The sequence below is a fragment of the Mandrillus leucophaeus genome, unplaced genomic scaffold (genome assembly GCF_000951045.1).
Source record: "Mandrillus leucophaeus isolate KB7577 unplaced genomic scaffold, Mleu.le_1.0 Scaffold20, whole genome shotgun sequence".
Classification (NCBI taxonomy): Eukaryota; Metazoa; Chordata; class Mammalia; order Primates; family Cercopithecidae; genus Mandrillus; species Mandrillus leucophaeus.
In genome coordinates this window covers 244,605-271,509 of record NW_012102032.1, presented here as the reverse complement: position 1 = coordinate 271,509, position 26,905 = coordinate 244,605, and the positions used below count along the sequence as shown (strand labels likewise).

General features: G+C 39.2%; 1 protein-coding gene and 1 non-coding gene across 5 annotated transcripts in view; both read right to left on the bottom strand.

Moving 5' to 3' along the window:
• The window catches only part of BCAS3 (breast carcinoma amplified sequence 3), a 764,111-nt gene that overhangs the window by 657,662 nt on the left and 79,544 nt on the right, over window positions 1-26,905 (bottom strand). The window lies entirely within an intron of this gene.
• Window positions 7,766-7,836, bottom strand: TRNASTOP-UUA. The gene has a single exon. It is a non-coding gene; the product is annotated as a tRNA-Tyr (tRNA).

The window sequence follows — 26,905 nt, the reverse complement described above, 5'->3', positions numbered from 1 at the left end:
AAAAGCAAATGCAATAAAAACACAGGTAAGTAGCTAGGACATAATTAAACTAAAGAGCTTTTGCACAGCAAAAGGAACAGTCAGCAGAGCAAACAGGCAATCCACATAGTGGGAGAAAATCTTCACAATCTACACATCTGACAAAGGACTAATATCCAGAATCTACAATGAACTCAAATCAATCATTAAGAATAAAACAATCCCATCAAAAAGTGGGCTAAGGACATGAATAGACAATTCTCAAAAGAAGACAGACAAATGGCCAACAAGCATATGAAAAAATGCTCAACATCACTAATGATCAGGGAAATGCAAATCAAAACCACAATGCAATACCACCTTACTCCAGCAAGAATGGCCATAATCAAAGAATCAAAAAACAGTAGATGTTGGCGTGGATGCAGCGATCAGGGAACACTTCTACACTGCTAGTGGGAATGTAAACTAGTACACCCACCGTGGAAAACAGTGTGGAGATTCCTTAAAGAACTAAAAGTAGAACTACCATTTGATCCAGCAATCTCACTACTGGGTATCTAACCAGAAGAAAAGAAATAATTATTCAAAAAAGATACTTGCACACGCATGTTTATAGCAGCACAATTCACAACTGCAAAATCACGGAGCCAACCCAAATGCCCATCAATGAGTGGATAAAGAAACTCTCGTGTGTGTGTGTGTGTATATATATATATGTATGTATGTATGATGGAATACTACTCAGCCATAAAAAGGAATGAATTAACAGTATTTGCAGTGACCTGAATGAGACTGGAGACTTTTATTCTAAGTGAAGTAACTTAGGAATGGAAACCCAACCATCATATGTTCTCACTAATATCTGGGAGCTAGGCTATGAGGATGTGAAGGCATACAAATGATGCAGTGAACTTTGGGGACTTGGAGGGGAAGTGAGATGGGGGCGAGGGATAAGAGACTGCAAATGTGGTACAATGTATACTGCTTAGGTGACAGATGCATCAAAATCTCACAAATCACCACTAAAGAACTTACTCATGTAACCAAATACCACCTGTACCCCCAATAACTTATCGAAAAATAAAAAATAAAAATAAAGGTCAAGTACAGTAGCTCAAGTCTGTAATCCCAGCACTTTGGGAGGCATGAGGTCAGGAGTTCAACACCAGCCTGGCCAAGATGGTGAAACCACATCTCTACTAAAAACACAAAAATTAGCCGGGCATGGTGGCAGGCGCCTGTAATCCCAGCTAGTCGGGAAGCTGAGGCAGAGAACTGCTTAAACCTGGGAGGCAGAGGCTGCAGTGAGCCAAGATCGTGCCACTGCACTCCAGCCTGGGCGACAGAATAAGACTCCATCTTAAAAAAGTAAATTAATTAATTAAAAATTAAAAATAAAAATAAAGAAGGAAATTCTGTCACATGCTACCACATGGATGAACCTTGAGAACATTATAAGAGAAATATGCCAATCACAAAAAGATAAATATTACATGATTCCACTGAGATGAGATATCTAACACAGTCACACTAGGGTAGCAGATGGGAAAAAATAAAAATAAAAAAATAAAACAGTCACACACATTGTTTCAGTCCAGTTAGTGTTGTCATAACAGTATACCTGAGACTGGGTAGTCTAAAGAAAAGGGGTTTACTTGGCTCACACTTCGGGTGGCTGGAAAGTTCAATACTGAGCATCTGATGAAGGCCTCAGGCTGCTTCAACTCATAACACAAAGCAGAAGTGAGCCAGCATTTGCAGAGATCACATCCCAAATGGCTGGGCAGGGTCTTTGTAACAGCCAGCTCTTCTGGAAACTAACAGAGTGAGAACTCACTCACTCCATAGGGAGAGCATTAATCTATTCATAAGGGATCATGAGGGATCGTGTCGGCCTCCCAGAGTGCTGGGATTACAGGCGTGAGCCACCGCGCCCAGCCTTTTTTTTTTTTTTTGAGATGGAGTCTAGCTCTGTTGCCCAGGATGGAGTGCAGTGGCAAGATCTCGGCTCACTGCAACCTCCACTTCCCAGGTTCAAGCAATTCTCCTGCCTCAGCCTCCTGAGTAGCTGTGATAACAGGCACCTGTCACCACATCCAGCTAATTTTTGTATTTTTAGTAGAGACCGGGTTTCACTGTGTTGGCCAGGCTGGTCTCGAACTCCTAACCTCATGATTCGCCCACCTCATTCCCCCAAAGTGCTGGGATTAAAAGCGTGAGCCACTGCGCCCAGCCAGGGATGGTATTTCAACATGACAAATACCCATGGAGACATGGATACATAAATACATAAGAAAGATAAACACTAATTTCAGGATAGGGATTTAACTCTTACGGGTTTAGAAAGAAAAAAATATTTGGAAGATGTAGCCAAAGGACTTCAAAACTCTTTGTTTTATTTCTTAGGCTGGGTGATAAAAAGCATTTTTTGTGTCTGTTTTTTAGAGATGGGGTCTTGCTCTGTCACCTAGGCTGCAGTACAGTGGTGACATCATAGCTCACTCCAGTCACTAACTCTTGGGCTCAAATGATCCTTCCTCATCAGCCTCCCTGGTAGCTAGTACTACAGGCATGCGCCACCATGCCCAGCTAATTCTTTAATATTTTGTAGAGATGGAGGTCTCTCTCTGTGCCCAGGCTAGTCTTAAACTCCTGGCCTCAAGTGAGTCTCCCATTTCAGTCTCCCAGAGAGCTAGGATACAGACATGAGTCACCACACCTGGTTAGTAAAAAGCATTTGTAACATTAACAATCCATGTTAATTGATTCCTCCAAAAATAATGAGGTTTAATCCAAAGAAGGAAAGGTTAATGGTAATACACTGAGATTGTGACTTGACATAATATAATACTTTTTAATTGTGATTATAAGACTGAAAATTAAGTTAAGACAAGTTCTATCATTTCTTAGACACCAGACTATGGTATCTACAATGGATGTTTGAGCCCAGCAGTTTGAGGCTATAGTGCTCTATGATTATACCTGTGAATAGCCACTGCACTCCAACCTGGGCAATACAGCAAGATCTTCACCTCTAAAAGAAAAACAAAACTAAGGCCGAGTGCGGTGGCTCATGCCTGTAATCCCAGCACTTTGGGAGGCCAAGGTAGGTGGATCACCTGAGGTCAGGAGTTCAAGATCAGCCTGGCCAACATAGTGAAACCCTGTCTCTAGTAAAAATACAAAAATTAGCCAGGCGTGGCGGTGCGTGCCTGTAATCCCAGCTACTCGGGAGTCTGAGGTAGAATTGCTTGAACCAGGAAGCCAGAGGCTGCAATGAGCCAAGATCACGCCACTGCACTCCAACCTGGACGACAGAGCAAGACTCCATCTCAAAAAACAAACAAAAAACTACAAACACAACTAATGTTTATGAATAAAACTATAGTTATTGAAATATTTTATAATTATATAATAATCAGTGCCTACATCCTTTAAACAAATCTGTGATTATGTATTGAGAAAGCATCAAGAATAGATTTGTTCAAACATAATTTACTGTACATTGTGTACCATTACTCCTGCTAAACAAATCAGATTTCACAGTTACCAGTATTACCTTTGATCCAAGCATAAGTTAAAAATTAACAGGCCCACAGTCCATAATATTTATGTCCCAAATTAATTATAACTGAACTTCATCTATACAGAGCCAATTCTTCACTCCTACATATTTTGCCTTCACCTTTAACAATACCTATTTTCCTTCTACTTACTGGTCCTTCCAAGGTCTTTACAGTTTGTACCTGTATTATACATACCAATTTGATATTTTGATGAATGAAACATCAAGTTTTTAAAATGCAAATAATACTGGCAAGAATGTTGTGATTGTTTTTCTCAAGCCTGAACTGAAGAACTCAGTAGTTTTCACTCACCTATTGAAGTATATCAGTTCAGCAAACTTTGCTCTCTAGATTAGGCCCGTAATACTTACTAAAAATTTATAAAGTTTATGGATAATCAAAGAAGCTAAAATTTTAAACTACAAAATAAAAGCCCTATACTGAGAATGGCAATAACCCCCAACACAGTTACTAGAAAGTCCATGCAAGTAGAAAAGACCAGAATCTACAAGAAACAGATACTAACTAAACTTCCAACTTTACATAAGGCAGACCATCCAGTAAAAAAAATTCTCATTTCAGAGTTAGAAAACAATGTAACAAAATCTTAATTTTCATTTAAATAATTTTATTGTGGATATCTTGAATAAAAGTGTCCACATAAAAATTCTACATCTCATGAACATTGTAGCTATTAACTTGTTTTTTCATGCAGTACAAATAGCATGTACTCTTCATTCTTCATGATGCCTAATGGAGTCATCACCCTCCCATAACATAATCCTCCAAATTGCAACGGATTAACTTTTTATATATAAAATTGTGTGTTTATTTGCATGTACAGTAGACAGAATGACGTTACACACACCTGTTCTACAGCATTTAACAGAATGTACCATGATGATTGAAATGAAAAGCGGCTAGCCAAATCCATCAAATATAAAAACTATTGCAATCCTGTTGCAAAGTCCTTTTGTTAAACTCCTTTTATTCTAAATCCTTTTAATTCTGTCCCATAACACTAAAACATTTATAAAAAGCTTAAAATCCTAATAAATCGCACAATTAAAGTAATGAAAATGGGCTTGACTACCAAGTCACCAACTCCTCTCCCACGCAACAAAATTCAAAAGCATTTGCTTGTCAGAAAATGTTAAATAATATCCCCCACCACACACACCATTGTAAACTCATTTAAACCATAGGATTTAAGCTCAGAAATCAGCCTTAAGGATTTTTCAAGACATAAAACAGAAACAGCTTCTGCCGGGGTCCAAAAATAGACCCAGAGGCAAATAAAAATCCAACTGATAAAGAAATTACTCTTTTGATGTTAAGGATTATGTCTTGAACGTGAAGATTTTATGCAAAAGTATACTAAAACTGATCATTTTTCCCTGAGAAAAATATTTTCTAGAAGGATTCCATTGAACAACTAAATTTATCCTTTAAACTATTTCCAAGTCTTCTGCTTCATTTTTTATTTTACTGAAACCATTTTTAAGATAGATTTGATTCAATCAGTTTGTCCTTGTTGAGTTTAACTTACATATTCACTCAGCGTGAGCTTTCAAGGTATAGTCAAATTTTGCAAATCTAAATTTTATCCATAAAGTTTGATTCTATTGCCAATACATATTATATGTAAATTTTTAGATTCTGTCAAGGTTGTTGTGTGCTACAAAATTCTGTTTTCTTAGCAAATTTTCTATAATCTGCATTATGAATTGAGTAATACTCTCATTTATCTAAACAGGAAATTGTGAGCAATTTTTTGAGACAGAGAAGAGAGACGAAGTGGAAGATGAGATAAAGAAGGAGAAATAGGAAAACAGATGGAGAGGCTCCAGGCACCATTAACAAACCCACAAAAAAGGAGAAACAAAACATAAATTGTATTACCTTGAATTGTTTCAACTAAATACATCACCAAAGACATCTTTGCCATTTGCCTCAAATATCTAAAATATGTGTGCACATTTTAGCCTCCACAGTGACTTCAAAAAGTTCACTAAACTATATTAAAGACAGTATTTTTTTAATGTTAAATATATGAGGTATCCCTTAACCTTTAATGGTAACTTCTATTTCACTTTGATAATCAGCTCCCTGTGCTCTTTCACAGGTTAGACTCATCAGACCTTAAAAAGCACTAAACGCAAATCTTCTATTTTATAGAGGAGTAAAGTGATCTTAAGAGAGGTTAAATAACTTGTCCAAATTCTTGTAGTACTAAATGCCATGTATGAACCTCAAGGCTAGACAAGAATTATTTTCTGTTAGTTACCCTTACTCACTGAAAAAGCTACTGTCAAAAAAAATACATGGTCAACTCATCTGCTGAAAATTGTACACAAAATTATTGATAAAGGCTACTGCATTTAATCCCTTAGTGTTTTAATCCTTTCATCTGTAAAATGGGGATAAGTGCCAATACGCCACATAGTACTGTTGTAAAAAGATAACATATGCAAAGCACTAAGCATGGTGCTGCAACATATGAGAACTCACACTTTATATAATTTTTGTTGTTTTGGGCAACTCTACTATGGTGAAACCATTCATCTACTTTCCTAGTTTAAAAAAAAAAAAAGATACTATTCATGTCCTTGACTCCTGTCTTGCTCTTCTTACCACGGTGCCAATATCTCCTTAACATTTCCCCACATTGCTCATTCTGCACCCATACTGGCGTATGTCAAACACACCCCTGCCTCAGTAATGCTGCACTTTCTCCTCTCTGGTTGGAAATACACAGTTTCTCCTAGTGATCTGCATAGTCCACTTGTATACTTTTCTGGGTCTTTGCTAAAGTATCTCTTAATCAGGAAGTTGTTTCTGGAGACCATCCTCCATCCTACTCTATCTCCTTACCCTGATTTGTTTCTTCACAGCACTTAACAGAACCTCATATTGTGCACATTACATACTGTTGATTTACTTATTTGCTCAGCATACTCAAATGTTAACTCTATGATGCAAAAAGACTTGTATGAGAATGTTCATAATAGCTTTACTCATAATAACTCAAAGCAATATCCAACCCAAATTCAATCAGCAGAAAAACTGATAACTTGTTATATTCATATTCAATGAAATATACTTAGCAATAAAAAGGAAAGATATATTGATGTATGCAACAACATCAAAAGCAGGGAAAACTCTCTAAAACAAAAGAAAACAGAATAGAAGCTACTGGTAGAGATGAGGGTGACTGGGAAATCACATGTGAGAACTTCCTGGGGTGACAGAAATGCTATCTTTACAGGGGTATAGATTACAACTGTACATACATTTGTCAAAACTCAAACTATAACACATAATTCTGTGTATTCATCTACCATAAATTGTGCTTTCATTTAAAAATTTTAAGCAAATAAGAAATATGTTTAGTGGCAAAGAATATAAACTGCATGACATTAACAGTGGCTGATTAGAGTAGTGAGAAAAAAGGTGAGCTTTTGCTCCTTTTTTATCCAAAATAAAACAAAATATTAATAATCAGTTTAGGTGAAGGATATGTAGGGTTTATTATCCTACGCTTTCTACCTTTATGAAAGTTTGAACTATCTGAAAATAAAAAGTTGGAAAACACACAAATTAGAATAAAAAGTAATCCAATTCACTCCAAATGTTAACTACTTCAACTTTAAAAGGGATTGTCAATAATAAAACATAAAGCTTTTATAATTTGTAGTCTGGTCTTTTCAGAGAAATGTTAACTGAAAAATAAGTAACCTCAGAATAAGCACTTGGAACAACTGGTCTCTTTTTCACTTCAGTTGCTGAACTGCAAACATGGGCACAATCATGCAGGCTCCCATACCGAAGTCAATTAATGTTCATGAGTCTTGCCAATGAGCCTACTAAAATGTTTACATATTTATAGTAATACACATAGATTTTATACTTCAGATTGCCACTGACACACAGTGTGTCTGTGTGTGTGTGTATATATATGTGTGTGTGTATATATATACTTGCAAGGGGTGGGGAAAGTTGAGACAGAGTCTTGCTCTGTAGCTTAGGCTGGAGTGCAGAGGCACAATCTTGGCTCATTGTAGCCTCAACCTCCCAGGCTCAAGCGATCCTCCTACCTTAGCCTCCTGAGTATCTGGGATGACAGATGTGCACCACCATGCCCAGCTAAAACAATACTTTTTTTCTTTCGTTCATTTTCAAAGGCGGAATCAGAATTAGGTGCCAAAAGTTGCAGGACACACCCAAACAGGGACTTGAACCCTGGACCCTCTGATTAAGTCTGATGCTCTACCAACTGAACTATCCAGGCTCCCTCATACTATATATATTTTCACATTCTGCCAGTATGTCCAAGTAAACAATATTAATACCCTGAAATTACTTGCATAATTTCATCCGTGGTAACTCAATCCTGAATAAAACATAAACAGTTGTCTCTTGGTATCTGTGGGCGATTGGTTCCAGGACCTCCCTCAGATACCAAAATCTGCAGATGCTCAAGTGTCTGGCATAAAATTGCATCATACTTGTATACAACCTATGCGAATCCTCCTGTGTACTTTAAAGCATCTCTAGGTTATTTATAATATCTAATATAAGGTGAATGCTATGTAAATGGTTATTATACTGTATTGTATAGGCAATAATGAAAAGGGGGAAAGTCTGTACATGTTTAGTTCAGACATAACTTTTTTTCTAAGTATTTTTGATCCATAGTTGGTTGAATCCACAGATGTGGAAACTACAGATACTGAGAGCTGACTGTTGTTAAATATAGCAGAGATTTTTTACTTTTTAGATAACTGTTCTGCAAAATGAGATCATAGTATACACATTGCTCTGTATCTTATTGTTCTCACTCAATACCTCATGTAAATCCCTTCAGGTCAACAAATATACACCTAACTCAGTATTTAATCGCTTCATAATATTGCATAATATGGCTGTAACAATTTATTTGACCATTCCTACTGATGTACATTCAGGCTGTCTGACTATAAACATCCTGGTAAAAACAGTCTGCTCTGGTAATATAGGAGTACTTTTGTTCATATGAAACAGACTTTCAAAAGTGAAACTACTGGCTGGGCGCGGTGGCTCTCATGCCTGTAATCCCAGCACTTTGGGAGGCCAAGGTGGGCGGACTGCTTAAGGCCAGGAGTTAGAGACCAGCCTGGCCAACATGGTGAAACCCCATTTCTACTAAAATTACAAAAATTAGCCGGTGGCACACACCTGTAATCTCAGCTACTCAGGAGGCTGAGACACAAGAATCACTTGACCCTGGGAGGCAGAGGCTTCAGTGAGCCGAGATCGCACCGCTGCACTCCAGCCTGGGTGACAGTGAGACTCTGTCTCACAAAATTAAAAACTAAGAAAAAAAGTAAAAACTCCTAAGTTAAAGGGCATGTTTGGGATTGCCAGATACCCTTTTTTTTTTTTTTTTTTTTGAGATGGATCTCGCTCTGTTGCCCAGGCTGGAGTGCAATGGCGCGATCTCAGCTCATTGAAACCTCTGCCTCCCCAGGTTCAAGTGATTGTCTCTGCCTCAGACTCCCAAGCGGCTGGGATTACAGGCACCTGCCACCATGCCTAGCTAATTTTTTTGTAGACCGGGTTTTGCCATGTTGGCCAGGCTAGTCTCAAACTTCTGACCTCAGGTGCTCCACCCACCTCAGCCTCCCAAAGTACTGAGATTATAGGCATGAGCCACTGCGCCCAGCCTAGCTACATTTAATTTAGTAAATATTGCTTACTGAGTTACTTTCCAGAAATGCTTTTAAAATTCACATTCCTCTCATAACCAGGCACAGTAGCACGTATCTGTAATCCCAGTTACTTGAAGGAATGAGGTGGGAGGATTGCAAGCCCAGGAGTTCAAGACCAGCCTGAGCAACACAGTGAGACTCCACCTCATTTAAAAAAATTTTTTGTTTCATTTTTTAGAAAGAATACATGCCATCATCACTAAGTACTTTCACCTTTTTTTTTTTTTTCAATTTGGTAATTTTACATATAGACCCTTTCTTTCCTCTGTATTCCCAAATTATAAATGCTGCACTCCTTTAGGTAAGATGCCTGACATCTTCAATACAAGAGTTTTTTAACTTGGACATACTACATGTTTGCACTGCATTATTTAATATAGAATTCTGACCATATTCCAGATGTTTAGATACTTTCCTGGCAGCAGTTCTACAATGGAGTGCTGCTTTATATTATACTTCATTTCTATGTTTGCCCAGCCACATCTCATTTACCTTCCCATATTTAAGGAAACTTTATGTGGCCAATTCTCATTGTTCACTACATCTGCCCATAAAGAACTCTAGAGAAGTCAAAGAGAATATTATAACATGAGAAACAAACAAAAAGAGTCTCAAATCATACCTGTAGCATTATCTCATAGTTTGTACTAATGTGGAAACTCTATATATAACTGGAAGGTGGAGTACATTTAGTTTAGAACAAATATGCCCAGGAAAAAAATGCAAATAAGAAGTTAATGATGGGAAAACTGTTATGTAGCTATAATGAGGAATACTGTATTATGAAAAATGTTAAGATGCTTAAAATAGATGTTTTTGTTTGTTTTTAAGGACTTTATTTTCATCAGGGCAGTTTTAAGTTCACAGCAAAATAAAAAGCAAAGTACAGACATCTCTCATATATCCCCTGCCACACATAGACATAGTCTACCACATTATCAGTATTTGTTGATTGCCAGGCACAGTGGCTCATGCCTATAATCCCAGCAGTTTGGGAGCCCAAGGTAGGCAGACTGCCTGAGCCCAGGAGTTTGAGATCAGCCTGGGCAACATGACGAAACTCCATCTCTACAAAAAACACAAAAATTAACCTGGCATGGTGGTGTATGCCTGTAGTCCCAGCTACTCAGGAGACTGAGGTGGGAGGATCGCTTGAGCCTGGGAGTTCAAGGCTGCAGTGAGCTATGACTGCACCACTGCACTCCAACCTGGGCAAAAGAGCAAGACTGTCTCAAAAATAAATAAATAAATAAACAAACAAACTGTTGACTGAAAAATTGATGAACCTATATTAACACATAATTATCACCCAAAGTCCATAGTTTAGGGTTCATTCTTGGGGTTGCATACATTCTATGAGTTTGAAAAAATATATAATGACATGTATCAGCATATCAAATATTTTCACTGCCCAAAAAATCCTGTGTGCTCTGGCACTCCCTAGAAAGACCTATATTTATGTACACAAATATGTAAATACACATGTGCATGCATTTGAGGTCCCAAATTTAATTGTCATGACAGACTAAGCCTTAATTTAGAATGTCTAAAGACCGGCCGGGTGCAGTGGCTCACACCTGTACTCCCAGTACTTTGGGAGGCCGAGCCAGGCAGATTAGCTGAGGTCAAGAAATTGAGACCATCCTGGCCAACATGGTGAAACCCCGTCTCTACTAAAAATAAAAAAATTAGCTGGGCACGGTGGTGCGCATGTGTAGTCCCAGCTACTCTGGAGGCTGAGACAGGCGAATTGCTTGAACCCAGGAGGCGGAGGTTGCGGTGAGCCGAGATCACACCACTGCACTCCAGTCTGGCAACAGAGCACGACTCCGTCTCAAAATAATAACAATAATAATAATAATAATTTCTAAAGACCAACTAACATGGTTTCTGGTCACAACATTTGATCTGAACAGAAGTAACACAGAAAATAGAAAGGGCATGGAATTTTAAATCAGATAGGCATGAATTTCCAAACTGGCTTTCATAATTAATTGGTTTGTAATCTACATTCTGAAGGTCAACTGCCACATCTGTAAACCGGAGATGCTACCTACTCAAGCATACTAAGTCCTCAAAAAATAGTGGCTGTTATCATAAACTAAGATAAAATGAAGGAATTCTTAAAACGATGTTTAAAAGTTGGTAAAATAACATAAAATCTTTATAAACTCAATACAGCAGGCAATTATTAAGCAACCATTATTAGGTATCACACTGTGCTGCAAGCTATTGGAAAGAATGCAACAGATAAACAAAAGTAATTTTTAAAGTCGTATCTCCTCAGTAATAACGGGACTCCTCATATGTGGTCATCCTTAATTTTCAGTCTTTAAGGTAAAATGGCTATGTAGCAGATATAGGTTTCTTTTGCTTTCGTGAAAGTTAACCTGATTTCTAGCTCAGTTGTTCATCTGGTGTGCTGAATTTCTGACAGAAATTCTAGGTGGAGGATGGTGAGGACAATGACATAAGGAAGACAGAAAGAACTTAAAACATGATATTCAAAGAGATAAATGACAGAGAATTTTCCAGAATTATAAAAGAAAGAACCAGAAAGCTTGGTAAGTCTCCAGAGAATAAAAAGAAATTCACACCTAGAAACAGGTCTAGAAGCATATAGTAACTGTTATTAACTAACGTAGGAAAAAATGGAATTATGTAAATAAGTAAAGAAATACACATAATTGTGTAATTCATTTTTATAAAAATTTCTTTTTAAATTTGTTTTAAGGGGTAGAGGAAAAAACATGGAAATAGGACAAAAACAATAAGAAGAAATGTGATCCAAATAAGTATAAGGTAGTCTAGTTTGAAGAAGAAAAACAAGGAGAAAGAAGAAAAGGTCTCACTGTCATCCAGGCTGGAGTACAGTGGCACAATCATAGCTCACTGAAACCTCTGCCTCCTGAGTTCAAGAGATTCTTGTGCCTCAGCCTCCCAAGTAATAGAGACTACAGGCATGCACCAACATGCCTGGCTAATTTTTGTATTTTTAGTAGAGATAGGGTTTCACCGCGTTGTCCAGGCTGGTCTCAAACTCCTAATCTCAAGTGATCCTTCTACCTTAGTAAGGGCTGGGATTACAGATGTGAACCACCATAGCCAACTGGAAAATTCTTTATTTGAGAAAGATGGCAAAAAAAAAAAAAAAAAAAAAAAGCTGAGCGCAGTGGCTCACACCTGTAAACCCAGCACTTTGGGAGGCCGAGGTGGGTGGATCACTTGAGGTCAGGAGTTCGAGACCAGTGTAGCCAACATAGTGAGACCCCATCTCTACTAAAAATACAAAAATCAGCCAGGCATGGTGGCACACACCTGTAACCCCAACCTACTCCAGAGGTTGGGGCACGAGAATTGCTTGAACCCAGGAGTTGGAGGCTGCAGTGAGCCGAGATCGTGCCACTGCACTTCAGCCTGGGTGACAGAGTGAGACTCCATCTCAAAAAAAAAAGATGGCAAAAAAGACAAAAAATAAAACAGAACCATGGTGGCAAATTACCTTAAAGGGTCAAAATTTAAACATCTGTATGTACATCTAACAAAATATCTACAGATATTCTATAATTAACTTAGGAAAGTATTTCAAAAAACATAAGGCACCAGATGATTCTAATTTCTGAAAATAATTTAGGCAAGTAAAATACCGAATAGGAGAGAGATCTAAGAAGTCTAAAGGAAGTGAGTGATAAATGTAACTGAACTGAAAGCTAGCTTATTAAACAGTAATAATTAAAAAAAAAAAAAAAACATAAGGCTATGTTAGCCATAACTCAATGAAAGATATAAAGGACCTCAGCCTGGAAATTAGAAGGAAGAAAGCTATAATATAATTTATAATAGGAAGCTCTGCAACACAGCTTAGATAGAACTATTTTCCAAACAAGCTATCAAAAATTCATATCAAGAGGTCTATCTTTTACACCAATAAATCTGTGTGTGACAAGTTACCTAAAGTACTAATATGACAAAAAAGTTTTTTAGGGCTGGACGTGGTGGCTCATGCCTGTAATCCCAGCACTTTGGGAGGCTAAGGCAGATGGATCGCTTGAGGTCAGGAGTTCAAGATCAGCCTGGCCAACATAGTGAAACCCCATCTCTACTAAAAATAGACAAATTAGCCATGCATGGTGGCGGGTGCCTGTAATCCCAGCTACTCAGGAGGTTGAAGCGGGAGAATTGCTTAAAGCCAGGAGTTGGAGTTTGCAGTAAGACAAGATCACGAGATCGCTCCACTGCACTCCAGCCTGGGCAACAGTGTGACACTGTCTCAAAAAATTATAAAAAATAAAAATAAAAAATAGGCCAGGCACGGTGGCTCACGCCTGTAATCCCAGCAATTTGGGAGGCTGAGGCGGGCGGATCACGAGGTCAGGAGTTTGAGACCAACTTTGCCAATATGGTGAAACCCACAAAAATTAGCTGGGTGTGGTACCACATGCCTGAAGTTCCAGCTACTCAGGGGGCTGAGGCAGAAGAATCGCTTGAACCCGAGAGGTGGAGCTTGCAGTGAGCCAAGATCACGCCACTGCACTCCAGCCTGGGTGACAGAGCAAGACTCTGTCTCAAAAAAAAAATTTTTTTTTAATTTAAAATAGTAAAGTTTTTTAGAGATTTGAATATTTTCCCAAAAATACTGTAATGGGCACCAAGCTCCAGTGATCGTATCAGAACCTTATCTCCTGTTTTTCAAAGCTCTATAGATTAAATAGCACCAATAATATTTTGAATATATCTATATATTTTCAAATATATATAGATATATCTATATATCTATATCTATATATCTATATATCTACAGCTATATCTATATATCTATATATAGAATATATCTATAGCTATATTCTATATATAGAATATATCTATAGCTATATTCTATATATAGAATATATCTATATATTTTCAAAGCTCTCTATATATTAAATAGCACCAATAATATTTCTCAAACAGAATCATACCATTCTTGCATGATTTAGAAAAACTCAGAGAGTGGTGTAGGTTGAGTACCCCTTATCTGAAATGCTTGGGAACAGGAGCATTTCAGATTTCAGACTTCTTTGGTTATTTGAATATTTGCATATACATAATAAGCTATCTTGATAGGAACCAAGTCTAAACATGAAATTCTGCCAGGCGCGATGGCTCACGCCTGTAATCCCGCACTTTGGCAGGCCGAGACGGGTGGATCACCTGAGGTCAGGAGTTCGAGACCAGCCTGGCCAACATGGAGAAACCCCATCTCTACTACAAATACAAAATTAGCTGGGATGGTGGCACATGCCTGTAATCCCAGCTACTTGGGAGGCTGACACAGGAGAATTGCTTGAACTCGGGAGGCGGAGGTTGCAGTGAACTGAGATTGCACCACTGCACTCCAGCCTAGGCAATAAGAGTGAAGCTCTGTCTCAAAAAAAAAAAAAAAGAAAAACATGAAATTAACTTATGTTTCATATGCACCTTACACATCTAGCCTGAAGGTAATTTGATACAGTATTTTTTTTAATTTTGTGCATGAAACAGTTTGTGTTATTTATGTGTGGAATTTTCCACTTGTGGCATCATTACTCGAAAAGTTCTGAATTTTGTTTTGGGGGTTTTATTTGGGGGTGGGGAGAGCAGGCAACCTCCAGAGCTAGAGTAAGGTCAAACAGCCTCCAAGTTTTAGATTTTGGAGCATTTTGGATTTTGGATTTTCGGATTAGGAATGCTCAACCTATCATATAATGTGGTTAGAAGCAAGGCTGCATTAAGACAAATTAAGAACGCTAATGCCATATTCACCCAAAGTGTACTGCAAAAAAAAGACTGTTTAGATGTTTATTCAAATATCTGCCTAGAAAAAAAATTACTTCAGACACAAGGAAATTTTACTATAAAAATGTGTTAATATGTACACAAACTATACCTTTATCATCCCACAAAATCATATGCTACTTATAGCATATGCCCAACACACATGAATAAAACACTCAACCAAAAGAATACTACTACAGGGTCAAAGGCTAGGGCTGATCTTTTTACATAGTAGATATATAATCTTATTAAAGAGATTTAAAGCCACTTATGCCACTCAGATATCAAATACATCCACTTCTAAATTTTGGGAATCTGTGTAGTTCCTTTAAAGTTTTATAGACTGTAGGAAAATAAGTCTTGCTGAGTAACACAAACTGCTTGCTGAGTAAGCACCAATTTCCCAAGAACGACAATACCTGACAAATGAGAACTAAAAGAGACCATCAAAGTTAATAATGTGTGCACGGATCTCCACTACTTTGTGGCAAATTATTCCTGGGGGAATAATCTTATCTCTATTCTCACTTGAAAATAAGGATTTATTCCATTACAGAAGACAATTTTATTAACTTGAAATTTTGCTCCACCACAAAATGAAACAAGCATATGAATGAATTCCATAAAATAGAACCTATCTTAATAATCTCTCATAAAGTTAACTAAAAATATATTCTGTTCAGAGGAGATGAACCGAGTTTGAGAAGGGAAGAGAGAGATAAACAGGAAAATCACAACTTCTAGACAAGAAACGCTAAAGACCACAGTGTTACAGACTTAGTAAGTTCTCAGATATGACATGAAAGGCACAACTGATAAAATTTTTAAAAATGATAATTGGACTTCATCCAAACTGAGAGGATTAAAGGATAAGCCATGGACGAAATGGAAACACTTGAAAATCATATATCCAACAAATGACTTGCATCCAGAGCATGTAAAGAACTATCTTAACTCAACAGTAATTAGCAAAAGACATAAGGGACATTTCACCAAAGAAGACATAGAGATTTCAAACGAACACATAAGAATATGTTCATTTTTAGGAACTGTGCAAGGAATGGTACTAAAGAAAACTATGACATAAAAATCTAATGTTCAAAAACTGAAAGGTAGTAACTAAGAAAGAAAGGTAGCAACAAAGAGAAAGGAAGTAACATTCCAAAAAGAGGATGAGGACATAGGGGATTTAGCAGATGATGGATAGTGACTTCCGAGGGGGCCCTGTCAAAAAGTTTCTGGAGTTGCAGTAGGTATTTGAGAGAGTGGGGGAATGAAGAGAGAGATGGAGTTTGAAAAGTGAATGCTATATGGAGAGAGGGTGAGAATGAGAAATAACCTGTGAGTTTTTAAGTTTCTTTTTTTTTTTTTTTGGAGACAAGAGTCTTGCTCTGTCACCCAGGCTACAGTGCAGTGGCATGATCTCAGCTCACTGCAAACCACCTCCTGGATTCAAGCTATTTTTGTGCCTCAGATTCCCGAGTAGCTGGGATACAGGTGCCCACCACCACGCCCGGCTCATTTTTTGCAATTTTAGTAGAGATGGGGTTTTGCCATGTTGGCCAGGCTGGTCTCCAACTCCTGGCCTCAAGTGATTTGTCTGCCTTGTCCTCCCAGAGTGCTGGGATTACAGGCATGAGGCACCACGCCTGGCCAAGTTTTTGAGTTTGTTGTGGTGACTGAGGAAAACAAGAGTAAAGAACATAAGGAACTCAGTGGCCATAGTCTCATAACAGTAGTGGCAATGCTTTTTTGAGTATAGTAGGAGAGGAAGAGAATACGGTGGTGATGGGAAAGACACCAAGAGTTCTGGAGCCATTTTTTCCCCACTGTCAGTGGTAGTGTGGAAGTCACGGAGCACCCTCCTGATACTTGCTGATCTTAGCCATTTCATCAGAGAAATATATATATACATATATATACACGCGCACACACATATATGTATATACTTTACTTCATTTGTTCTTTTTTTTTTTTTTTTTGAGATGGAGTTTCACTCTTGTTGCCCAGGCTAGAGTACAGTGGCACAATCTCAGCTTACAGCAACCTCCGCCTCCTGGGTTCAAGCAATTCTCCTGCCTCAGCCTCCCGAGTAGCTGCGATTACAGTCATGCAACATCACACCCAGCTAATTTTGTATTTTTAGTAGAGATGGGTTTTCACCATGTTCGTCAGGCTGGTCTCGAACTCCTGACCTTGTGATCCGCCAGCCTTAGTCTCCCAAAGCGCTGGGATTACAGGCGTGAGCCACCGCGCCCAGCCATTTGTTCTTATATTGTTATAAGATAGGTTAAAGAAGGACGTTAGTTACATGTGGAAAACTAATATTAATGTATAAAGGTTAAACAACTAATGTGAGACATTATAGCATTTTCAAAACTATGAATAAAAATACCGAGAGCAGATATTGGCTCTATATATGGAGTCATTCTGATTTGAGAGTATACATATACATCTATACACACACACACACAGATTACTTTAAAAGTGCAAAACTGAGTCAATACTGTTATGATGAATTTAAAACATTAAGAAACTGTGGAGCACAACTTCATACAAAGAAAATTGCTCAGGGCAAAATACTGTATATATTTCCCATACAGAGGGAAATAAGTCTCTCTTTAAATTCTTCACTCAAAACTTTGCTTTTAATCTCTAATTCACAATTCTAGTTTTTTATTTCCAATCCAATAAAGACTGCATATTCCATTTCTCTCATTTGCATCTTTCTCCTCTCCACCTTGAGCACTGAGTACAACGAATTAGACCATTCATAATTCTTGGTTCATTTCTTCTCAATGAAAGCATGGACCTCTTCTTTATATTTTAATAATAAACACCTACAACTCCCCCTCATCCATAAGAAGTAAAACACTGCCAAACACTTTCATTTACTTATGTAGACTCATACATCCCAAACCCTATTACCCACTGCCAGGTAGTCAGTATCCTATAACTTGTGCGGATCATTCCTTTGCATACACACACAGTTTTTGTTTTCCTTCTTTTAAAATAAGAAGGTTTTTATTAGCGTGTCTGGCTGTTACTAACTATAAAATTACATAAATTAACTTGGCCTCAAATTAGATTATTTCCATGTTCTACAAATGAAATAAAAATAGAAATTCTGAAATATTCCCAAGGTAAACCTATATATACATAAAAACTGCAAAGTACAGTAACAACAACAAGAGAAAAAAATTCAGTGAAAACTAGGTTAAACAGTAGGTGCCAAAGAGATAGTTTAAATGATAACATGGAGGCCCACACTTCTTGTTGTTAAGACTAAAAGCATCATGGGGAAAGAAAAAAATGATGCCAGTCTCTGAAAGGCAAGAATCATAGTAGTCCCTTGTTGATAGTTAAGAGGAGAAGGAAAGTTTAAGACTCCTTTACCTATTCATGAGATCAAAAGAAATAAAGGAATCCCTTGGTGTTTTTATCACTTTCTTTTGCTACTGCATCTAGCACCCAAGAGAAAAAAAAAAAAAACACACACACACAATTAATGCTATGATACCTCCAGAAATTTCTCTATAATGCCTGCATCTTTCAAAGTGTTTGAAACTTAACTTCTCCAAAGATACACTAAAATTTTTTAACTGTCTTAAACTGTCTTATAAATGAAATTCAATTCCAAATTTATATTTTTCTTTATTTATAAAAACTCACAGAGAACTTTTGCTACATGCCAAGCACTATCCTAAGCACTCTTAAGTCATCCAAAACAAGGAACTAAGGCAAAATGCTGAACCCCTGCAGCAGATCAGATTTGCCCTCCTGCCAGGAAAACTTAAGAAACAGATAAAATGTATAAAAAACAGTTTCAGACATCCAACAACAGGCAGCCCAGGACAGTGATCCTCCAGAAAAGGAAAACAATTGATGTGAGCCCTATGAATGCCCCAACTTACCACTCATTCATTTAAGTATTGTCAATGGCTGCTTTCGCCCAAGACGCCAGAGATGAATAGTGGAATAGTCAGGACAGATGGCCCACAAGCCTAAAATACTATCTAGCCCTCTTAAGAAAATGTCTATAGACTCCTGCTCTAGACTAATGGCTACTCTAGGAATACCTAACAAAGAGTAAGAGAAAGTATTGAAAGAATAAAATTATTGCCAAGTAGTTTAACTGTGTCCCAAGACAAAGCCAAAAATATTTAAAGGAATACAAAATAGTATTGAGCAACATAAAATTCAAAATGTGTGGCATCCAAACAAAAATTTTAAGTCATGCAAAGTAGGAATCCATACAACCCATAATAAGGAGAAAAATCAATCAATAGAATCAAATTAGATAACCACATTAAAATTCCTATGATAAACACACTCCATTTATTCAAGGAGAGGAAAGTGAACATGTTAGAGACGCATGGAAGATCTATGTCTCTACACACACACACGCATGTGTACATGCAAATTATAAGTGAAAAATGCAATGTCTAAGAGAAAAAAAATACACTGGATAGGTTAACAACATTAGATACTGCAAAAAAAAAAAAACATGAAGAAACATGAAGAGGCAGCAATAGAAACTACTGGAACAAGAGGGGAGGGAAAGACTTCAAAAGTGAACAGAGCATCAGTGAGTTGTGAAATGACATTAAGTGAGCTAAAATCCATGCAGAGGAAGGAAAGAAAATATTTTAATATGGTTTGTAAAAGACACTGTAAAGAAAATAAGAAGACAAGCCATAGGTAGAAGAGATTTCCAAAAGCCTTATTTGATAAAGTACTATTAACTAAAACACACAACACAACAGTAAGGCCAGGCAAAGTGGCTCACACACCTGTAATCCCAGCATTTTCGGAGACCAAGGCAGGCTGATCACTTAAGTGCAGGTGTTCAAGACCAGCCTGGGAAATATGGTGAGACCCTGTCTCCACAAAAAATACAAAAATTAGCCAGGCATGGTGGCATGTGCCTATGGTCCCAGCTACTCGGGACACTGAGGTAGGAGGATCACATGAACCTGGGAGGCAGAGGCAACTGTAAGCCAAGATCATGCCACTGCTCTCCAGCCTAGGCGACAGGATAAGACTCTGTCTCAAAAATAAATAAAACAAAACTCAACAATAAGAAAAAAACCTGATGGAAAAATAGGCAAAAGACCTGAACAGTCGGCTGGGTATGGTGGCTCATGCCTGTAATCCCAGTACTTTGTGAGACTGAGATAAGTAGATGGTTTGAGTCCGGGAGTTAAAGAACAGCCTGAGTGACATGACAAAACCCCATTTCTACAAAAAACACAAAAATTAGCCAGATGTGGCAGTGCTTGCCTATAGTCTCAGCTACTTGGGAGGCTGAGTTGGGAAGATTGCCTGAGCCTAGGAGATCAAGGCCCAAGGACAAGTCTACTGATCCAGCCAGTCCAGTCCCCACAGTAACCGAGCATGTCATCCACAGGCCTGGAAATTGCCCAGATCAGTACATCACCATTGGCACCTGACCACTCCTCCTGTGGTCTCCAGTTGGGCCAACACAATCTGCCAATACCACCAGAGCTGGCACCCACCACTATGCACCACCATCAAGCCAAAGGACAGGCCTGCCTAACCTGTCACAGCCAACACCAGCATAAACCACTTGGGTTCCAGTGCATTGCTCCACTCCTGCTATTGCCACTCCCCACATCATACCAGCTGTCCAGGGGCCTGAGAAGCTGCCCACATGCCTGGCCCACCATAGCTAAACAAGCCATCTGGAGGCCCAAGAATCAGACCACCTAGGCCTGCTGACACTGGTGCTAGTGCAAGCTGCCCTGAGGCAGAAAGACAGGCACAATCAGCCTATCACGGCCACCACTGGAACACAAAGAATGACCCACCTGGTGTCCTATTGCCCAGCAAAACTTCACCACAGCCTCCACTAATAACTGTACTCAAAGCTACTATATTAGTCAGGGTTCTCCAGAGGGACAGAACTTGTAAGAGATAGATATATATATTAAAAGGGGAGTTTACTAAGTGTTAACTCACAGGATCACAAGGTCCCACAATACTGCAAGGTGAGGAGCAAGGAGAGCCAGTCTGAGTGCCAAAACTGAAGTCCGATGTTCAACAGCAGGAAGCATCCAGCATGGACCAGCATGGGAGAATGATGTAGGCTGGGAGGCTAGGCCTGTCTAGCCTTTTCAGGTATTTCTGCCTGCTTTATATTCTAGCTATGCTGGCAGCTAATTAGATGGTGCCCATCCAGATTAAGGGTGGGTCTGCCTTTCCCAGCCCACTGACTCAAATGTTAATCTCCTTTGGCAACACCCTCCCAGATACACCCCTGATCAATATTTCACATCCTTCAATCCAATCAAGTTGACACTCAGTATTAACCATGACAGCTACCAAGGAAATTACAGATACCACTCACATTGTTTATAACCAAAGAAATCATACAGTGCTCTCACTAATATATGCACCTAAAATCAAAGCAAAAGTGCCCTACCCACAGAAGATGGCACACTGTCTCATATCTCTCATCTCAGCACTATGGAAGGCCGAGGCAGGATTGCTCGAGGCCAGTAATTTGAGACCAGGCTGGGCAACATAGTAAGATCCTGTCCCTGCAAAAAATTCAAAACTAGCCAGGCACTGTGGCACATGCCTGTAGTTCCAGCTACTCAGAAGGCTGAGGTAGGAGGATCCCTTGAGCCCAGAAGGCCAAAGCTGCAGTGAGCCATGATCATGCCACTGAACTCCAGCCCGGGCAACAGAGTGAGACCCCATCTCTAAAAAATGTAAATAAATAAATAAATAATTGGAAGAAGCAACTCGACCGTTCAACCAGATGAGCAGATACCAATGCAAAGACACTGGACACATGGAAAAGCAAGCAAATAAGAAACCTCCAAAGGAAAATAATAATTTTCCAACAACAGAGTCCAATAAAAAAAGATTCATGGCTGGGCACGGTGGCTCACATCTGTAATCCCAGCACTTTGGGAGGCTGAGGCGGGTGGATCACTTGAGGTAAGGAGTTCGAGACCTGCCTGGCCAGCATGATGAAACCCCATCTCTAATAAAAATAGAAAAAAAATTAGCCGGTGGTGGTGGCGCATGCCTGTAGTCCCTGCTACCTAGGAGGCTAAGGCAGGAGAATGGCTTGAACACAGGAGGCAGAGGTTGCAGTGAGCCGAGATTACGCCACTGCACTCTAGCCTGGGCGACAGAGCAAGACTCCAATTCAAAAAAAAAAAAAAAGGACTTCCAGGTTCCAAGATGGTCGAAAAGGAACAGCTCTGGTCTGCAGCTCCCAGCATGATCAACGCAGAACATGGGTGATTTCTGCATTTCCAACTGAGGTACCTGGTTCATCTCGCTGGGACTGGTCGGACAGTAGGTGCAGCTCACAGAGGGCAAGCCAAAGCAGGGCGGGACATTGTTTCATCCAGGAAGCACAAGGGATCGGGGGACTTTTCCTGGCCAAGTGAAGCCATGACAGACTGTACTGGGAAAATCAGGATACTGCCACCTAAATACTGCGCTTTTCCAACAGTCTTAGCAAACGGCACACCAGAAGATTATATCCTGTGCAAGGCTCAGCGGGTCCCATGCCCATGGAGCCTTGCTCTCTGCCAGTGCAGCAGTTCAAGATCAAACTGCAAGGCGGAAAGCCTGACTGGGGAAAGGGCGTCCACCATTGCTGAGGCTAGAGTAGGTAAACAAAGCAGACAGGAAGCTCCACCTGGGTGGAGCCCATGGCAGCTCAACAAGGACTGCCTGCCTCTGTAGACTCCGCCTCTGGAGGCAGGGTATAGCTGAACAAAAGGCAGCAGAAACTTCTCCAAAGAGAGCAGTGGTTCTCACAGCACGGTGTTTGAGCTCTGAGAACGGACAGACTGCCTCCTCAAGTGGGTCCCTGACGCCCGTGTAGCTTAACTTTGAGACATCTCCCAGTAGGGGCCAACTGACACCTCATACAGCCAGGTGCCCCTCTGAGATGAAGCTTCCAGAGGAAGGATCAGGCAGCAATATTTGCTGTTCTGCAATATTTGCTGTTCTGCAGCCTCTGCTGGTGATATCCAGGCAAACAGGATCTGGAGTGGACCTCCAGCAAACTCCAACAGACCTGCAGCTAAGGAACCTGACTATTAGAAGGAAAACTAGCCAACAGAAAGGAATAGTATCAACATCAACAAAAAGGACATCCACACCAAAACCCCATCTGTAGGTCACCATCATCAAAGACCATCAAAGGTAGATAAAACCACAAAGATGGGGAGAAACCAGAGCAGACAAGCTGAAAATTCAACCAGACTCTTCTCCGCCAAAGGATCACAGCTACTCGCCAGCAACGGAACAAAGCAGGACAGAGAATGACTTTGATGAGTTGACACAAGTAGGCTTCAGAAAGTCAGTAATAACAAATCTATCTGAGCTAAAGGAGGATGTTAGAACCCATCACAAGGAAGCTAAAAACCTTGAAAAAAGATTAGACGAATGGCTAACTAGAATAAACAGTGTAGAGAAGACCTTAAATGACCTGAGGGAGCTGAAAACCATGGCACAAGAACTACGTGATGCATGCACAAGCTTCGCTAGCCGATTCGATCCAATGGAAGAAAGGGTATCAGTGACTGAAGATCAAATTAATGAAATGAAGTGAGAAGTTTCGAGAAAAAAGAGTAAAAAGAAACTAACAAAGCCTCCAAGAAATATGGGACTATGTGAAAAGACAAAATCTACGTTTGACTGGTGTACCTGAAAGTGACAGGCAGAATGGAACCAAGCTGGAAAACACTCTTCAGGATATTATCCAGGAGAACTCCCCCAACATAGCAAGGCAGGCCAACATTCAAATTCAGGAAATACAGAGAACACCAGAAAGATACTCCTCGAGAAGAGCAATACCAAGACACATAATTGTCAGATTCAAAAAGGCTGAAATGAAGGAAAAAATCTAAAGGGCAGCCAGAGAGAAAGGTGAGATTACCCACAAAGGGAAGCCCATCAGACTAACAGGAGATCTCTCGGCAGAAACTCTACAATACAAAAAAGAGTGGGGGCCAATATTCAACATTCTTAAAGAAAAGAATTTTCAACCCAGAATTTCATATCCAGCCAAACTAAGCTTCATAAGTGAAGGACAAATAAAATCCTTTACAGACAAACAAATGCTGAGATTTTGTCACCACCAGGCCTGCCTGACAAGAGCTCCTTAAGGAAGCACTAAACATGGAAAGGAACAACCGATACCAGCCACTGCAAAAACATGCCAAATTGTAAAGACCATTGGTGCTAGGAAGAAACAGCATCAACTAATGGGCAAAATAACCAGCTAACATCATAATGACAGGATCAGATTCACACATAACAATATTAACCTTAAATGTAAATGGGCTAAATGCCCCAATTAAAAGACACAGACTAACAAATTGGATAAAGAGTCAAGACCCTTTATCATACTGAATGGGCCATCAGTGTGCTGTATTCAGGAGACCCAGCTCACATGCAGAGACACACATAGGCTCAAAATAAAGGGATGGAGGAAGATCTACCAAGCAAATGGAAAGCAAAAAAAAACAGGGGTTGCAATCCTAGTCTCTGATAAAACAGACTTTAAACCAACAAAATCAAAAAACACAAGGCCATTACATAATGGTAAAGGGATCAATTCAACAAGAAGAGCTAACTATCCTAAATATATACGCACCCAATACAGGAGTGCCCAGATTCATAAAGCAAGTCCTTAGAGACCTACAAAGAGACTTAGACTCCCACACAATAATAATGGGAGATTTTAACACCCACTGTCAATATTAGACAGATCAATGAGATAGAAGGTTAAGAAGGATATCCAGGACTTGAACTCAGCTCTGCACCAAGCAGACCTAATAGACATCTACAGAACTCTCCACCCTGAATCAACAGAATATACATTCTTCTCAGCACCACATCGCACTTATTCCAAAATTGACCACATAATTGGAAATAAAGCACTCCTCAGCAAATGTAAAAGAACAGAAATCACAACAAACTGTCAGACCACAGTGCAATCAACTTAGAACTCAGGATTAAAAAACTCACTCAAAACCACACAACTACATGGAAACTGAACAACCTGCTCCTGAATGACTACTGGGTACATAATTAAATGAAGGCAGAAATAAAGATGTTCTTTGAAACCAATGAGAACAAAGACACAACATACCAGAATCTATGGGACACATTTAAAGCAGTGTGTAGAAGCAAATTTATTGCACTAAATGCCCACAAGAGAAAGCAGGAAAGATCTAAAATTGACACCCTAACATCACAATTAAAAGAACTAGAGAAGCAAGAGCAAACAAATTCAAAAGCTAGCAGAAGGCAAGAAATAACTGACATCAGAGCAGAACTGAAGGAGATAGAGACACAAAAAAAGTTCAAAAAAGTCAATGAATCCAGAATCTGGTTTTTTGAAAAGATCAACAAAATTGATAGACCGCTAGCAAGACTAATAAAGAGGAAAAGAGACAAGAATCAAATAGACACAATACAAAATGATAAAGGGGATATCACCACTGATCCCACAGAAATACAAACTACCATCAGAGAATACTATAAATACCTTTACACAAATAAACTAGAAAATCTAGAAGAAATGGATAAATTCCTGGACACATACACCCTCCCAAGACTAAACCAGGAAGAAGTTGAATCTCTAAATAGACCAATAACAGGCTCTGAAATTGAGGCAATAATTAATAGTCTACCAACCAAAAAAAGTCCAGGACCAGACGGCTTCACAGTCAAATTCTACCAAAGGTACAAAGAGGAGCTGGTACCATTCCTTCTGAAACTATTCCAATCAACAGAAAAAGAGAGAACCCTCCCTAACTCATTTTATGAGGCCAGCATCATCCTGATACCAAAGCCTGGCAGAGACACAACAAAAAAAGAGAATTTTAGACCAATATCCCTGATGGACATCGATGCAAAAATCCTCAATAAAATACTGGCAAACTGAATCCAGCAGCACATCCAAAAGCTTATCCACCAAGATAAACCTGGCTTCATCCCTAGGATGCAAGGCTGGTTCAACATACGCAAATCAATAAACATAATCCATCAAATAAACAGAACCAAAGACAAAAACCACACGATTATCTCAATAGATGCAGAAAAGGCCTTTGACAAAATTCAACAGCCCTTCATGCTAAAAACTCTCAATAAACTAGGTACTGATGGAACGTATCTCAAAACAATAAGAACTATTTAAGATAAACCCACAGCCAGTATCATACTGAATGGGCAAAAACTGGAAGCATTCCCTTTGAAAACTGGAACAAGAGAGGGATGCCCTTTCTCATCACTCCTATTCTACATAGCTATGGAAGTTCTGGCCAGGGCAATCAGGCAAGAGAAAGAAATAAAGGGTATTCAATTAGGAAAACAGGAAGTCAAATTGTCCCTGTTTGCAGAGGACATGACTGTATATTTAGAAAACCCCATCGTCTCAGCCCAAAATCTCCTTAAGCTGATAAGCAACTTCAGCAAAGTCTCGGGATACAAAATCGGTGTGCAAAAATCACAAGCATTCTTATACACCAATAACAAACAAACAGAAAGCCAAATCAAGTGAACTCCCATTCACAATTGCTACAAAGAGAATAAAATAACTAGCAATCCAACTTACAAGGGATGTAAAGGACCTCTTCAAGGAGAACTACAAACCACTGTTCAACAAACTAAAAGAGGACATAAACAAATGGAAGAACATTCCATGCTCATGGATACGAAGAATCAATATCGTGAAAATGGCCATACTGCCCAAGGTAATTTATAGATTCAATGCCATCCCCACCAAGCTACCAATGACTTTCTTCACAGAATTGG